The sequence below is a fragment of the Canis aureus genome, chromosome 17, assembly GCF_053574225.1.
Source record: "Canis aureus isolate CA01 chromosome 17, VMU_Caureus_v.1.0, whole genome shotgun sequence".
Lineage (NCBI taxonomy): Eukaryota > Metazoa > Chordata > Mammalia > Carnivora > Canidae > Canis > Canis aureus.
The window spans coordinates 13,788,021-13,804,934 of NC_135627.1; the positions used below are offsets into that span (position 1 = coordinate 13,788,021).

The 16,914-nt window shown below is 41.2% G+C and overlaps 1 protein-coding gene and 2 long non-coding RNA genes across 16 annotated transcripts in view; 1 reads left to right on the forward strand and 2 right to left on the reverse strand.

The window, feature by feature from the left end:
* Positions 1–16,914, reverse strand: part of MBNL2 (muscleblind like splicing regulator 2) — a 161,613-nt gene that overhangs the window by 86,243 nt on the left and 58,456 nt on the right. The window lies entirely within an intron of this gene.
* LOC144287806 (uncharacterized) lies at positions 714–8,444 on the forward strand. Of its 4 annotated transcripts, none has more exons than XR_013355561.1 (5): positions 714–928; positions 1,910–2,061; positions 4,272–4,446; positions 6,359–6,381; positions 7,526–8,444. It is a non-coding gene; the product is annotated as an uncharacterized LOC144287806 (long non-coding RNA). The 4 variants fall into 4 exon arrangements; XR_013355559.1 differs by lacking the exon at positions 714–928 and adding an exon at positions 996–1,068 and having other exon boundaries at positions 1,910–2,066; XR_013355558.1 differs by lacking the exon at positions 714–928 and adding an exon at positions 996–1,068.
* Positions 5,350–15,101, reverse strand: LOC144287807 (uncharacterized). Of its 2 annotated transcripts, none has more exons than XR_013355563.1 (3): positions 8,811–15,101; positions 6,937–6,989; positions 5,350–6,439 (listed from the first exon to the last, which is right to left on the reverse strand). It is a non-coding gene; the product is annotated as an uncharacterized LOC144287807 (long non-coding RNA). The 2 variants fall into 2 exon arrangements; XR_013355562.1 differs by having other exon boundaries at positions 6,937–7,004.

The window sequence follows — 16,914 nt, forward strand, 5'->3', positions numbered from 1 at the left end:
AGAAACTTCTACCTAAACATACACCTGCCACCTCTCCCCCGGAAAACTTCTCGTGCCCATGCCTACTCACATGTTTTTCTCCCTGATGATTTCCCCACTTCTAGGAATGGCACTGTGATTCTTCCCCATGCCTCGGACTCATGCTCAAAGCCGTGTTTGACGCAGTGCAATGAGACACTGAGAGGTCTTTACTTAAACTTCCTTCTCCAGTCCCCATTCACCATTATGAAGACACCAGATTGGGAAGCACTCGAGGCACGGTTTGACTCCCCGCATTGTTACTCAGGAGCTGTAGAAGCACCTCAAATCTCTAAACCCATCTCCTCAACCACAAAATGGGTAAAATATGATCTTTTCCACAAGTTATTATGGAGAGGGGCGCCAGGGTGGCTCAGTCGGTTAAGTGTCTGACTCTTGGTTTCGGCTCAGGTCATGATTCCAGGGTTGTGAGATCCAGCCCCGAGTCAGGCTCCACACTCAGCTCGGAATCTGCTTGAGATTCTCTCCCCAGATCATTCTCTCTGTCTCTCAAATAAATAAATAGTTTTTAAAAAATTTATTGTGGAGATTGGTGATATGACCACTGACATATGCCTGGGTGCTCACTACGTGTCCTCTCTCTCTCTTGTCTTTGATTTCCTTTTTGCTGTCAATCTGCAAGCCTTTCCTGTGAATGCCCTCTCCCTTCCTTTCAGTACTATTCCTGGAGCCATCAGACTTTGGAGCCTCATAAAGTATGGACTCCATACCAGCCTCCTGGGAGTTTCTCCGTCTTCACTCTACTGACATATCTGTGCCCGCTGTATTTGGATTGAAATCCTTGGCAGCAGACTGGGCTCTGCTACCTATCAGCCAGTGGAAACATGAAATTCTCTATAAGGTTCAGTTGCTGCACCCACAAAATGGGCACAAGCTCACAGGGTTGATGGTAAGGATTAAGTGAAACAATGCTTTTTAGAACCCTGGCATAGTGCCGGGCATATATTAATATTCTAGAATTGTGGTGAGAAGAGACAATATTCTCTTTTTCACTTGCAATTAATCCTACATGCTGTTACCAGACTACAGGTTATAAACTTCAATTTTATCCTTTCATTCTGCTTAAGGAACTCTGGGGCTTTCCCCACCAGATCTCACCCCCAGCCAAAATAGCTTTAGGAGAAATTATGAATTACATCATTTAGCATTCAGGTTCTCCATAATGCAGGATCCTCCTGCCGTTATCTTTCTAATTGATTGGGATTTGCTTCTCCCATTTGACTGATTGGAATAATGAGGCCCTTCTAGAGGAAAGCTCTTCAAATAATAGCATTTGGGACTTGTCTGTGGCATGGGTCAGAGAATGAAAGAAGGGGACCTAGTGTAGGAAGAGAACTTTTGCTGAGGCTTCCAGATGAGAGGGGCTTCCTGAGGGAGAGGCAAATGTAGACATCCACAGCACCAGTGAGAGACAGCTAAGCAATCTCCAAGGCTGAGGATGTGCCAAACAATTGCTGCAGAAATCCAGAGCCATTTCAAAGGGCACAGTCTCTGAGAAAATACTGCAATACTGTCACCTCATGATGAACTGAGGAAGGGTCCAACCAGAAGAAATGTGACAGAAGTAGCAGAGTTTACTCTCGAGCCCATGTAGGTCAGGGACATGAAGACCTTGCCTGCCCTTGCCTCTAGTGACCATAAGTAATCTGGAACAATGCAGGGCTCTCATCACCATTTGCTTATAGGCTAGGGAGAGGGGGGATTTCTGCAAACTAAACCCCTTTCCTCAACTGGTTAAATTGTTAAGTTGGGCCAGTGGAGGTAGACTGACTCATAGAGCTTCTTTGTCCCAGGGCTGGGGGATAACTCAGTGCCAAGCGAAGCATGATACAGCATTTCCTACAAGTAACTCAATCTTCTTGTACCTCAGCGCTCAGGCACCAGGATGACCTCAGCCTCAGAGCATATAGAATGACATCCTACTACTGAACCAGCTCTCCTCCAGTATCTCAGCAGACCAGACTCAGATCCATCCCATTACATCGCCCCTGCTTTTCCTGCCTGAAAGATTTCTCAGACATGGTGAGGTAATTAGAAACCAGACAAATCTAGATCTATCCAGAAAATAGATAGGTCTGGACACAAATTGCAGCTATTCCACTTACTATCTCTGAGACCCTGAATTACTATATAAGATCTCTTTGCCTTGGTTTCCTTATCTATAAAATTAGGCTACCTACCTTAATGATCTGTTGTGAGGATAAGTGGAATGATGAATGCAAAATTGCCTGGCACAGTATATAGTGTATAGTAGGTGAACAACAAAGGATCACTCCGTCTTTCAAATACATCAATAGTTTTATGTCTTGACAGCCACCCTATATGCCTGGGGACCCTATTCCAGTCTCATCTCACTGAGAGGTCTTTACTTAAATTTCCTTCTCCAGTCCCCATTCACCATTATGAAGTCCTCCTTACTTTAATGGGTGTTCCACTAACTTGGGCATATCCACTGCCACTGTAACTCATCTATTTAGACACTGGTGTATTGTTTGGCCAGTGAGATAGACCTTCTGAAAGGGAAAGTTAGCGTCAACCCAAATTGTCTCTCATTACTTCAATCTCCTACTGTAGTTAGCATTGTCATTAACGCTCAATATATTTGTGCGAGGTACAGAATGAACGGGCAAATCTCAGGGCACAGACAAAGGCCAGGGGCAACCTTTCTTTTTAATAAAATTACAATCCAGTAGGTGTTGAGCATTTCGGTGGTGGCTACCGTGGATGGATAGTGGAGTAAAGATATCAGAAACGAAGAGTAAGATGAAGAGAAAGGCAATATTGCATGAGTTATGAGAGGTCAGTAGAGAGGTCAAGTGGGCTGCATTGAGCTATCACCCACTCAGAGTTGGAGAGATGAGGCAACTGACCTCCCTGCCAGCTGTCAGCAGTCATAATCTCTCCTACTTTTGTTAAACAATTCCAAGAATACTGATAAAGCAAAGATTTCCTTTGATATGCTGCCCCATCCTCACTCCCCATCCTCACTGGAGAGCAAAACTTCATGTTCCCCCTGTTTTCTATTTGTGTTATATTCTCTATATAGTGGAGGAGACAGCTAGCTGTCCACCAAAATTATCCCCTTTCACTTCCACCTTAATAATCTGTGGTTGGATATGTGGTCATCTAGCAAGGGCCTGCATTGCCAACCACCCCTGCCCCTTTGCTGTTAGGGGTAGAAGTTTGACTAAGTTTTCACCAAAAGATTGGGAGTGGAAAGAATGTGTGCTATCTCCAATTTGTGAACCTTGAGATAGTAAGTGGACTTCTTCCATATTTTCTCCTTTATTTTAAGGCTGGTTGGAACTTGGATATAGCAGTGAGCCAGCTTTGACTATGCAGACTTGAAGACTCTAAGGTTTAAAGAATTACAGAGCCATGATATGGGAGGAGCCCCAAACCTGATTGACTGTGGCGCTCCTACCACATCCTGTATGAAAGTGACATAAACCTTTTGTTCATTGGTCTGTGTCATGTGGTTAAAAGCCATATGATTTTCGGGTGTCTGCTTATGCTTAGCTGTTGCAACCCAATTGTAGCACATATAAAATATATAAAATATTATACATTATGTAATATATACAATTATGTAACGTGTATCACATGTAAATATTATCTATTATATAACACGTGCTATAACATATAATATGATATTCAATACATATATAATGCATACAGTATATCCCTAAATATTGTATAGGCATATATTGTACCTATAGAAATATATCTTTTGGAATACATTTTAAATACAGATACTAATGTATAAAATATAGCAACTAGCCTTTTTTTTTTCCTACTGAACAATATATTTTGGAGATTTTTCCAAGGCAGATGTGTGTGTATTTTATATAGATGACAGACAGAAAGAGCAGTTCCACATTACTTTTTTATGTGTCACATGCATTTCATAGTAGCAGTGGCGCATAGTTTATTTAACCCTCCCTGGATGACCTTCCTAATTAGTTTTTGATTGTTTTTACTTTGCACTGTTATTAATACTACTGACATGAACACTCTAGTACATGCTTTTTTTATTCACATAATTAGGTATTTCTTTAGTATAAATATCTAGAAATGGAATGTAGACTTGAATATTATCAACATTTAAGAATATAATTTGTATTTCCAAATTGTCCTCCAACAAGTATAAGCCAATTTATATTTCCATAGTATATGAGAGTGTATCATTCTCTATAACACTGTTGATATTAGGAATCTTTAATTTTGTCCAGCTATTGGGGAAAAATAGAGAGAAAAGAATATTAGAGAAAGAACCAGAAAAATCTAGAGCTGCAATTTCATGTGATAAACTACCCAATGCCTTGATGATCACACTTCATGAAACTGAGTCACTTGGACTATTCTGATGATCACAACAGATTGCTGCCTTTCTCCCAAACCAACCAGGTTTGTGACAAGTTAGGCACTTCACTACACTCTTGTACTTGAGATTACAGTCTGCCCACACATGCCTGGTTACCATAATGACCTTCATTATGAGGATGAGTCATAATGCATCAGTGAGTTTGTCTTTACATGTTAATAATATAAATAAATTCTGTTGAGGAGACTAAGTTGTGTTGTCCCAGGAGTTGAAGCCCACCGCAACTGCAACCCCTTCTTTTTTATTTTATTTTTTATTGTAAATATTTTTATTTATTTACTTGAGAGAGAAAGAGAGAGAGAGAGAGGGAGAGACAGAGGGAGAGGGAAAAGCAGACCCCCTGAGCCCAATGAGGGGCTCCATCCCAGGACCCTGGGATCATGACCTGAGCCAAAGGCAGACACTTGATCAACTGAGCCACCCAGGTGCCCCCAGACAACCCCTTCTGGCCTGTGTATTCCTCTATGGTTTTCCCAGCACCAGCAGTAGGAATAAAGCTTTTCCATTTCTGTTCCCCCCAAAATTATTTTTTAGGAAAGTTGATAATTGAAATTATTAACAGGTATGACCTAAATATTTACCAATATATGCTATTGTGCTAAGTCCTTGAAATAAAACCATATTGGTGAATGACAGATGGAAAAGTATCTCTGAAATTCAAGCAGGCCTGAGATAATTAGAGAATGATTGTACAGAAGCAACTTGACTGGTGTGACGTAAACGAAAGAAGAACATGGGTTGATGTGAGGTCAAGTCCTAAATGGTTCCAGTTTATGTGTGATTTTGCATAAAATACTGAATTGTGCTAAGTCCCAGTTTTCTTGTCTTTTAGAGGTGGCATATTTATTGAGCACCTGCCATGTGCCAGCCTCCATTCTAGGTGCTTGGCATATGGAAGAAAGCAAGATGAGGGTTTTTAAAAAAGATTTTATTTATTTATTCATGAGAAACAGAGATAGAGAGGCAGAGACACAGGCAGAGGGAGAAGCAGGCTCCCTGCAGGGAGCCTGATGCGGAACTCGATCCCAGGACCTCAGGATCACAACCTGAGCCAAAGGTGGACACTCAACCACTGAGCCACCCAGGTGCCAGCAAAATGAGGTTCTTGCCCTCAAGGAATTTATGTTCTCGGGGTGGGAGAGAAGGAGAGGCAGACACCAAGCAAATAGAAGCACTGATGTCTTCATTGGTTCAGGAAATAGTTACCGAGCTCATACTTTGTGCCAAAGACCCTTCCAGGACTTGTTTTAAGAATCCTGCCTTCCATGGGGATCCCTAGGTGGCTCAGCAGTTTAGCACCAGCCTTTGGCCCAGGGTGTGATCCTGGAGTCCTGGGACTGAGTCCCACATCAGGGTCCCTGCATGGAGTCTGCTTTTCCCTCTGCCTATGTCTCTGCCTCTCTCTCTCTCTGTGGCTCTCATTAATAAAAAAAATAAAAATAAATAAAAAAAAATCTTAAAAGAAAAAAAAAAAAGAATCCTGCCTTCCAGGACCGTTTTTAAAATTACATGTAACACCCAGACAATGGCTGGTACAGTTGACAATGTGTAGATATGCTCAAGAAATGGCAGCCATGATGATGATGATGATGATAATGATTTTTCTCTCATTTGTCTCTTTTCCTTTCTTTTTTTTTTTAAGATTTTATTTATTTATTCATGGGACACACACACAGAGAAGCAGAGACCTAGACAGAGGGAGAAGCAGGCTCCCTGTGGGGAGCCCAATGTGGGACTCCATCCCAGGACCCCGGGATCACAGCCTGAGCCAAAGGCAGACAGATGCTCAACTGCTGAGCCACCCAGGCATCCCTGTCTCTTCTCCTTTCAAGGAACATTTTGTTTATCCATTTTTTAAAAATTCTTGAATGTTGTGTATGTATTTATTGCTGCTCTTTTTTACAAGTTAACATTTTGTCTTAATTCTTGTTTTAGGCAGTTATTTCTTCTTTGGAATGGTGAGTAGAGCCACAGTCATAACTTCACCTGCAACTCCATACGGACCTCTGGGAATCCCTGTAGGAGAATGAATAGTCAGACTCCTTCTTTGACCTGCAGCAGGGCCTTTAAGCAGAGCTTATTCTTTATTGTTCCATAATGGTGCAAGGAATGGTCCTCACAGGGTCTGCTCTTTACTCAAATAACCATCCAATAGGAAGACATGGAAGGTGGATACTAATGGAACCAGGCAAAAGGGCAGAGATGGGATGACTAAGAATACAGGTGGCCTCACAGAATTAGAGAAGAAAGACTCAGAGATGGTGTGTTCCACCCTCTTACCCACTACCACCACCTCTTTTTCCTAGTCAAGTCTGATGAGAAGTTTCCCTGATCTCCTTCAACCCCCAGTCTGAATTGGCTAGCTCCCAGGATACTTCCAGAGCATATACCCTGGAACTTTCCATGCTCCTGGGCACACAGATACTCTTCCTAGTACTTATCATACCATGTGACAGTTGCCTGATACTCATTTCTGACTTCATCCCACCCTCACCCATCAAACTATCACCAACCTGAAATCAGGATGACATCTTCACTGCTATATTCTCCATGCCAAAGACAGTACCTGAGATATATCAAGCTTCAGTAAATTTGTTTGATGAATGAATTAGGCAGAGACAGACAAAGTAGAAAAGTTAATAAGTCAAAGGCCTAGAGGTAAAGCCCAGGTACAAAATGAATCTCCACAAAGAGTGAAAAGCAACATAGACCTTCAAATAGTGAGTCTTATTCAACAGGGATGTTAGGCAGAAAAGCCTAAGAGAAATTTGGAAAAAGGCAGGGCCACAGAGAAGACCTCCAGGGTGGGATAACCTCTCCCATCAGAGGAGGTAAAGTTGGACTCTTGCCTTCTGAAGTCCACTTGTTTCTTCAGTCTATGTTCCGCCATTTAAATGGACCTACTGATTAAATGGCAATAAGTCAGGTTCATGTCATGCTTTATCTATCAAGGCTTTTTTAGTCACATGGAGTCAGACTTGATATTTGAGGCCAAAGATCTAGAGATCTTCTGTGGGTCTAGGCTTCTTCATTTTCTAATATATACAGTGAAATACTCAAATAGAACATCTCAACTAAAAATAGTCTTTTTTCTCTTTTCAGCACCGATTGAAACTACCTGCAAATTTAAATGATAAAGAAAATTGATGGCATCATCTTTACTATCTTATTAAACCATACTTCTATTACTGATGATTCACTAGAGTGCCAAGAATAGGTATACCGAAAACTTCTATAGCATATTAATGTGTTAAGCATCACACCACATTTAGTTCCTGATATAATTTTGAGTTTCCTCTGGGGGAAAAAACAGTTCTTCTGTATTCCTTTTATAAAAAAACCACCTTGAAAAAGCTTTCAGATACTCAAAAATGTGAATCTTGCTCTACCCCCTTGTGTATATCTGATTTAAAGGTTAATAAGTAATTAGGAAGAACACTCATCCAAAAATTACCAATTAATATACCATCATTTTCATTAAAAGTGCTATTAATTATATTGTTGTACAAATGTCCTGGACTGGCTCATAAAAAGTTACCTAAAGCAATTCTAAATCTTTTGGGGAGAAAGAGAAATTAATCAAAATCAATCACTTTTTTAAATTATGATTTGGGTTTGAGAAGTCAAACAAAAGAGGGTGTTCAAATCAAAAAGCAACCGGAGACCAGCCTTGAAAATTTCCTGAGAAGACAAAAATCTGGCTAGTCATACAAACGAAGTTTAATTTATCTTATTTTGCAAGGTTAACTTGACCTGGATCATTTCTTGCTTATGTCTCCGAACCTCAAAAGCAAAACGTGAACTGTCTCCCAGTGTTGATGGGAGGTAACCATGGACAAGTTCTCTATGATTTAAGAAAATGCTAGTACTATAACCAGTCACTGTGAATAATAAACCACTTGCTTATGACGTAAGCTGCTTTACAGCAAGGCACCCCTGAGCCTCACTCCCTGTCTTGGTCTGAGTTCTCCCGGTTTGCAAACTGTCTTTTTGGTTGCATGTACAATAAACTTACACTCATTACTACGTTGGTGATTCGCTGGTTTTACTTCTGTTATTCATGAACTTTTGACAAGGGGAAATGAATGTCCCCATTATTTAGTGTAGATAGAACCTGACATTGACAGTGTTGCATGGTTTATTTTATGTACCCAGTCATTAACACTAAGAAAAGCTACCTAATAAGATATCTTGGCAGATGTTTAATGTGGAAGTTTGACAAATAGCAGCTCTTCGGGTCTTATAATGTAAAGCAGCCCTTTATAAGTGAGATCAAACCTTGGAACTCTCCCCATATATTTTGTCAGTTTCTAGGGACTGTGATTGGAAAGTTATGATGAAAGTCTCTTATATATATGTTGCTCTATACTTAAACTTTATTCTATACCTTAAATGCTGGTCTAAGTCCCTTAGTAGAAATCCACAGAATCCTGAAGTTGGAGAGTTCATGATTAAAGTTGTATCATCACTCTAAGGACCCCACTAGATTAATCCCACTTAATAGTTTTACAGATCTCCAAATTATTCTGTTCTCTCCCTCTTATCCTGTTGCCTCCTGTATGGGCCAAACATCTATTTCTCCTGTGTGCATTTGGTCTAGGCTAGGCAGCTGGCTAGTGTTTGGTAAAGATTAGAACTGTGTAAAGTTGTAGCTCAGCACCATTTTGATGTAATAAACTATAACAGGAATACTTATCATCAATGAAATGAACCAAGTGTGGTATTAGGAACTATACAATCAACCCAGACACAAACCAATGATTTTCCATTGCGTCATAGATATTTACTGGTTGCCAGGCAACTAAATATTCCACCACTGACATCAGGGAAAATTCCTCTTGCTAAGCTTGGATTGGCCATTTTAGTAATTAGTTCTGCATGAGCCAGCCTCTTAAACTCCTGGCGTGGAACTTTTTAAAGGAGACAATACAAATCCCAAGCTTGCATTATTTGAACAGTTCTTGAGATGGGAACTCACCCTCCAGGCATGTTCATATATTTCTTACTCATCTTGAACAAACATCTGTCTTCATTCTTTCCATGGAGCTAGCTTACCTCTTTTTCATCATTCCAACTGTGAATATTTGGAGAGAGCTATCATGTTTTATCTGAATCTTCCTTTCTTCAGAGTAAACATCCCCAGTTCATTTGCTTATTCATCCCTATGGCTTCACATCCTGGTTCCTCTCCCCTCCCAGTGGTGCCCATGGCAATAACTGGTATGGCTTGCTATTGTTTTATAGTTTACACTTATGGTTAATCACGTGTAGGCTGTTGTGCTGTTGGATATTTCAGTTAAAACTGGCATAGGAATAAGAAGTCAAAGGGTAGGGGACAGAGGCCTGATCTTTTTTATCCTGATTTGGAAAATGCTACCTGGAGACACCATATTTTTGTGCCTTATTGGAACCTTGGAAGACAAATGGAAACTTTAAGTAATACTTTCAGGGATGCTTACTAGGTCTATGCAGTGTGAGAACAAATGGCTTCCGGGTGTGATGACATCATCTAGAGTAATATTTTCTAAATTTGGCCATGCATATGAATCACTGGCGAGCTTCTAAAAATACAGATTCCTGGTATCTATACTCAGACTTACTGACTAGATGCCTCCAGAAGTCCCCGAGGAAAAATGTATGGAAGCCACAGATATAGGGTATCCAAAATGAAGGTCAGTCATTCCTTTTTTTTTTTTTTAATTTTATTTTTTATTTTTATTTATTTTTTTATTATTTATTTATTTATTTATTTATTTTTTTCAGTCATTCCTTTGAGCTGATCTCTACCTAGCCCGGAAAGCTCTTCTTCATAACATGTTTTGGTCGCCTCTTGCAGACCATATGTCTCTTTCCTAAAACAGTCACTTTCAAAAAATTAGTGCCAAATAGTTTAGTATTTGGTTGTTAATTCTGCATGGCTATTTGTCTCCTCGATTATTTTATAAAACCCATGAGAGCCCGAACTATGTCTTACAGGTCCATGTCTCTTGAGGAATATGGTGCAATATTGGACAGCCAAGGATTGGTGGGTGAGGGATTTGGGGGGCAGTGGAAGAAGCTAAGAGACAAAAGGGAGACAGAGGCACAGGAGGCCAGCTAGAAAAGTTTAAGATTAAGGAAATTAAAGAAGATTTTCTTTTAAAAGAAGTTTCTTCTGCATTGTACTTGTGGCCTGTTACCAGATAGAAGTGATAGAGTTCATGGAGAATGTTGGTCTCTCGCTCAAATTGAGCCTGGTCTTTGGAGACACCAGGCAGTGATCCATAAGACTATGTTTTATCAACATGGCCAGGAGGTCTAACTAACTGAATCCTCTCTCTTCCGGTGCAATTCTTCCATCTGACAAAGTCTACCGTGAGGACACTGCAGACCCCTGATAAAAGTTCCAAAATAAGCATGAAGGGGTCCCTTGGATGGTCACACGGGCTTTTTTAAAAAAATATCAAAGACACATGGAATTTTAAAAGTAATTCAATAATGGATGATGGAAAGACTCTCAAATGATCTTGAGGACCAGCTTCCTCCTGCAACTCCTTCTCTAGGCAGAGCGGCCATTTCAACAGGCAAATGGGAACATGTCATCCTCTTGTGTCAATCCTAGTCCTGAGCAGAGGACTCAAACTCCTACAGGATTTCTCTTACTCACTGTCTTGGGGGTACCCTCTCCCAATGGACTGATCAAGCTCTAGTCACCCTGTGCCCTGTCTTCAGAAAGAGGCAAGTACTTTTATCTCCAGGCTTCAGGGCTCCTCTCTCTCCACATGGTTGCCTCCTCCTCGTCCCTCAGGTCTCTGTTCAGAAAGCGGCTCCTTGAAGAAAGCATCCCAGGCCACCTTTTCTGTTTACATTCTTCCCCGATCATACTGGTTTCTATCCCAGTTTATTTCCAGCTTAGGATTTCTCATGGCTTGAACGTAACTAAATATTTGGGGGTGGTGGGGGTGGGAGGTACTGTTTTTAACGATTTGCTTTCTGTCACTCTCACTAGAACAAAAACCCCATGAGGTCAAGAAACTGTGCTGCTCTTATAACAAGCTGCATTGCCAGTGCCTGGCCCAATGCCTGTCACTCTGTGGGCACTCAGTATTTCCTGAATGAATAGCAGTCTTGATAAGTTGTGATTATTTGATTAGTTTGTTGACTTGTCTCTTGTTTCCTCTACTCGACTGTGAGTTCCAGGGGGGAACTTGTGTCTTGTTTAGGCACCAAACATAGTGCTCAGCACTTAGTGGGGGCCCAATAACAGCTTTAGAATAAATCAATGGACAAAGATATTCGAATTCTCTAGGAAATGAAACTTCGTTCTCTGCGGCTTTACATACCATGCAGAACATCTGGATCTGCCAGGATTCTTCATTAAGAATTCTGCTATCCCCATATTTTCCCGCGATCACCATTCCTGTTAACAACCAAGCACCCGACGGGAGCAGAAGAGAAGCGATGTGAATTAAATTTCTCAAATGAAGCTGCTGATGATTAATTTTACATACTGAGCATCTGGGTCAGTGCTTCATTTTATGGCAGGTGTGGAAATAATATCTTTGGTGTCATTATTAATGATTTTACTGAGGGCTGGGAGCACTTGAAATGTTCTTTTGAATGAGATTTGAGATGTGGACCAGACAGGTATTTTTTAAAAAACCAATATATAATGTATCCTACTTTGCAACAAGCATGCTTTTATATTAAGATGGTCACGAATGTACCTTAGTATCCATATCACTTATTCAGTCGAAAACTAAAAACGATAATTTTTTAACAATACAAAATGTCACTTAAATGACAGTAGACTAAGTGACACATAAACATGCCTCAAGGTGAAATAGTCATTTTGTTTTCCTTTAACTGGGTCAAAACCTTTGAGTCACTTTCCCTTCCTCCTTCTCTTGGCAATATCTCACCTTTGAAGGGGCTTACCATTCATTACCCATACCGTTACCACCAGCTCGGTCATAAGAAAATACTCTCATTAGACATATCCCCAAAATGCTGGTGGGTCAGGCAGGATGGCCAGGTAAGGTTGGTCACAAACAAATATGTTAACATTCACTCCCTGAATCCCAAAGGTGGGTGCTGGGGGTGGGTAAGATTTGTCCTCCGTCAATTTTATTCTTCTTTTTTTTTTATTTTTATTTTTTAATTTTATTCTTCTTGATCATGATGGTGCTGAGAAAGAGTAATACAAACTAGACTGTAATCTTTGAGCCAAAGGAAATTGAACTAAACCAAGTGGAAAGAATATACTACTTCGTATTAGCAGGTCAGTTCATTAGGAAATTATAAAACAGGTGCAGCCTGTCATTGGGGAAACCCCCCAAGAAGAGCCCTGGTCTCCCCAGCCCCAGAAATGAGTCCCCTTTTCTGGTGTAGAGCCTCACACTGGATGTCTACTGCCTCTGGCTCCTTGGGGACTTGCTCCCGCACACTGAAACAGGCATGTTCTGGGTCTGTTCTAGGTTTCAAAGTCTCCATGAGGCTTGAGCAACCCCCACCCCTCCACCCCACCAATGAAAATTTGCTTATTCAATGGATCAATCTGTCCTCCAAAAAGGCCTGAGGAACTTCTGGGCTCCTTTCCGGTAACATGTGGACTTACCAGTGACTTACTAATGCCAAAGCCTTTCTTGTGTGCATGACTCAAACCAGTGAGTCAGATGGTGGGGATTTCAGGCCAGAGAGTATGGATGAGTAGGTCCCTATCTTTGAATTTTATGGAGTAGTAATAATTCCTAAGAAGTATGGGAAACTGGCACAGAGTTGCCCACTTTTTCTTTTGCTGAGTAAGGACATTAAGGAAAAAAGAATAATAAAACTCATCTGTTAAGAAAACCTCTTTAGACACAAAAGGAATATTATGATAGTAAAAAAAAAGAAAAGAAGAAGAGACAATCTCTGAATAAAAAAAATAGACTTTGAATTGAAAGAATTTCCCTTTATGAAAAAAAAGTATTTTTATACAGTTTCAGTTCTTCAAGATGAATAAATTCTAGAATGGTGCAGTACAACAACTTGTCTGTAGATAACAACATTGTGTCATGCCTTTAAAAATTTGTTAAGAGGGTGATCTCCTGTTGTATGTTCTTACCACAATAAAAGTGAAACAAAACTAAAACAAAAGTATTTCAGTGTCCCTATTTTATAGCAGAGTAGTGGAAATCTTGTCCAATACCAGCATAAGTCTATAACCAGGCTTTTGGGAACTGAGTTGCTCACAGTGGCCCAACAAGCCAATCCATGAATTTTAATAGCTCTTAGCTGTCACTTATGAGCAAGTCTCCATGTGACCTATCAAGGCAGCCAGAAACATGAGCATGACCCAGAAACACCTTTTGGGCTGTAAAGCAAAGAGCTTATTTGTACAAAGCCTTTACCTTTGAGGTTTTATCTGTCTGTAGATTGATGGAAAATATTAAGCAGTAAGTAGCCAGAAAGGTGATTTGAATTTTGTCAGAACAGTGGTATTTAAAAGTATAAGACTTACGGATATATGTCGCAAATTTGATGGAGCCCCCCATGAGTGCTGGGTACAGGGATAGAATAGGGAGGTCCCTGCCCTACAGCCTCATCTTGTCATGGTGGAGACACAGGGAAGACACACAGATAGGTCATTCCTTAAGGATCATCTCTGAGATTGCTTTTGTGGATAGATGTTTGCCATTTTAGCGAAGTCCAGATGAAAGTCCAGCGCTGAGGCTTGCAGCTACTACGTGGGAGAAAAACATTCCAAGTAGAGAGAGCAGCCCATGCAAAGGCCCCAGGAAACAAAAAGGCCAGTGTGATAGGAGAGCAGTGGTGATGGTAGGAAGGTGTGGTCAACTAATGGGGCCCAATCACAGGGGGCCTGTGGGGCTGTGATTTCAGAAATGAGATGGACACCAAGAGCAACATGACTGCTAGGTCACTCTGCTCAAGGAGGGAGTGAAAACGCAGGCACCATTATATAGGCTGGTGGTTTGGGCCAGGGCGGTCACGACAGGAGTGCTGGGAAGTGCTCAGGTTTAGGAAATCTTCTGAAGGCAGAGAAAGCAGGGCTTATTGATAGACTGGAAAGGGTGGTAATGGTAAGAGAAGACTGAAGCTGAGTTTCAAGATGTTATATTTGATCAAGTGAATAAACAGCACCATCTGAAAATAGGGACACTGGGAACAGTAGGTTGAAAGGGAAGCCAAAAACTTATTAGTAGATGCACTGAATATGAGATGTCACTTAAGTATCAAGGTAAAATTGACACAAGTGGAAGGCGATTTAATACATGAGCTTAGGGGGAGAAATCAGGGCCAGAGATAGAAATTAAGAAATGTTCAGCAAAGGAAAAATGTATACAGTCATTAGATTGTATGAGGTCATCTAGGGAAACCAGTTCTCTGGAATATGGGCCAGAAAGTACCAAGGCTCTGAGGCAAGATCACACTTGGTGAGTTACAAGGCTAAGGTGGTCACTGTGGATGTGAGGAAACACAGGGATATTCAAAGACCAAGGCTGGAATGATGTCAGCAGTCAGAGGTCAGAAGGAGGAGGAATCAGGAAGGCAGACAGAGCAGGAGTGGCCAGTGAGGTAGGGGGATACCGGACAGTGATTCACCAACATGATGTGCATAACGTCTTCCAAGGATGACTCAGAGCAGTTGATGAATGTGATCTGTCCTCAGTGATGGCTACTGATGGAGGGGTATGCACTGCTCTGTTCCCAGAGCTCAGCAGCACCTGTCCCACGATCAATATTTGTTTATTGGTTTTGAACAGAGTTAAGCGTCGCAGCCTATAGACAGAATCCAGCCTGGAAGTGTGTTTTGTTTGAAAATATTTTAATTGGTTGTCAATATTTAGAAATTGGAAAACTTCACACCAAAATATGGATCTCTGGTTCTTTTTAAAAAATCCCCAGGATTCAGGGCACCTGGGTGGCTCAGTGGGTTAAGTGTCTGCCTCAGCTCGGGTCATGAATCCAAGGCCCTGGGATCGAGCCCCACATCAGAGTCACTGCTCAGCAAGGAATCTCCTTCTCCCTCTCCCTCTGCTGCTCCCCTACCCTCTGCTCATGCTCTCTCTCTCTCTCTCTCTCAAATTAATAAATACATCTTTAAAAAAATATCCCCAGGATTCTCAGAAGCCAGACAGCAGCTGTGTGTGGCTGAGTGGCAGTGGGGTCATGTGCTCTTCAATCATTCCTCTGTAGCCTGTACTGGTCCCCGAGTTTCCCCAACAGTGAGTGCAGATAGAGTGCCTCACTCATATTTCCTGCTGAGTCCTTCAGATTTTGCTTGCTTTGTATTTCTTGTTTAGTGAAAGAGGGAATGAATGAATGAATGAATGAATGAACAAAGGAGTGGATGAATGAATGAATATTTCTCCATGGGGCACCTGGAGCCCACTCAGAGAGGTGAAATGATGTAAGAGTAGGTGCAGGAAAGCCAGGGCTCAGATACACACCCCCAGGCCAATGCTTTTACTTAGTCTTTGCTTCGTACTTCGCCGTTGTATGAAAAACATCCTAAAAGAAAAACACAAGTCTGAACAAAAGGAAGAAGGGTCCTGACAAAATGCTATTTCCATTTTCAGGGGAAAAAAATAGTCTATTAAGCAAATCATGGTAAATGTTTCTTTCTCCTTAAGCCTTTGTGAAAAATGGTTTCATAAGAAACTGCTACACAGACTAACAAGTTAGCATCACTGCCCAAGGCAAAAGGAATAATAAACAAATAGAATTATTAAGGAATATAATTAAGGTTAAAAGTGATACTTTATTCCATTTGGTTTTTGGAGAAAATAAATTTTGTCATTTTTCTCTGTAGATTTTTTTAATCTATTTTCACATTTTAAACACAGGTTATTGTAATCATGGAATGTCAACTGATCACCTCTCTTTCTTCTACTCCATACCAAAGACTCTTGCCAACTCTGATGATGGCAAGTGGCTATGCAGGGCAGCGTGTAGAGGCAGATTTTGAAACCAGTCTGGGCTCATGAATTAGACTACAGTATTTGACTTCTTTTTTTTTTTTTTTTTCATTTATTTATGATAGTCACAGAGAGAGAGAGAGAGGCAGAGACACAGGCAGAGGGAGAAGCAGGCTCCATGCACCGGGAGCCCGATGTGGGATTCCATCCCGGGTCTCCAGGATCGCGCCCTGGGCCAAAGGCAGGGGCCAAACCGCTGCGCCACCCAGGGATCCCCAGTATTTGACTTCTGATGTCTTCTAGGTTTCGATATTATTCTTATGGTTGAACTATGTCCCCTCCTCCACCCAAAAGATGAATTGAAGGATTAACCCCCATGCCCCAGAAGGTGACTTCATTTTGAGGTAGGGACATCGCAGATATCACTAGTATAACTGGTGTCCCTGTAAGAAGGGGATATTCGCACACAGACTGAGAGGGAGGACCATGAGAAGAGAGACACATGGGAAGACAGACATCTACGAAAGTGGAGGTAGAGATCTGAGGTATGTTGCCACAAGCCAGAGAATACACTGAGTTACCAGCAGCTAGA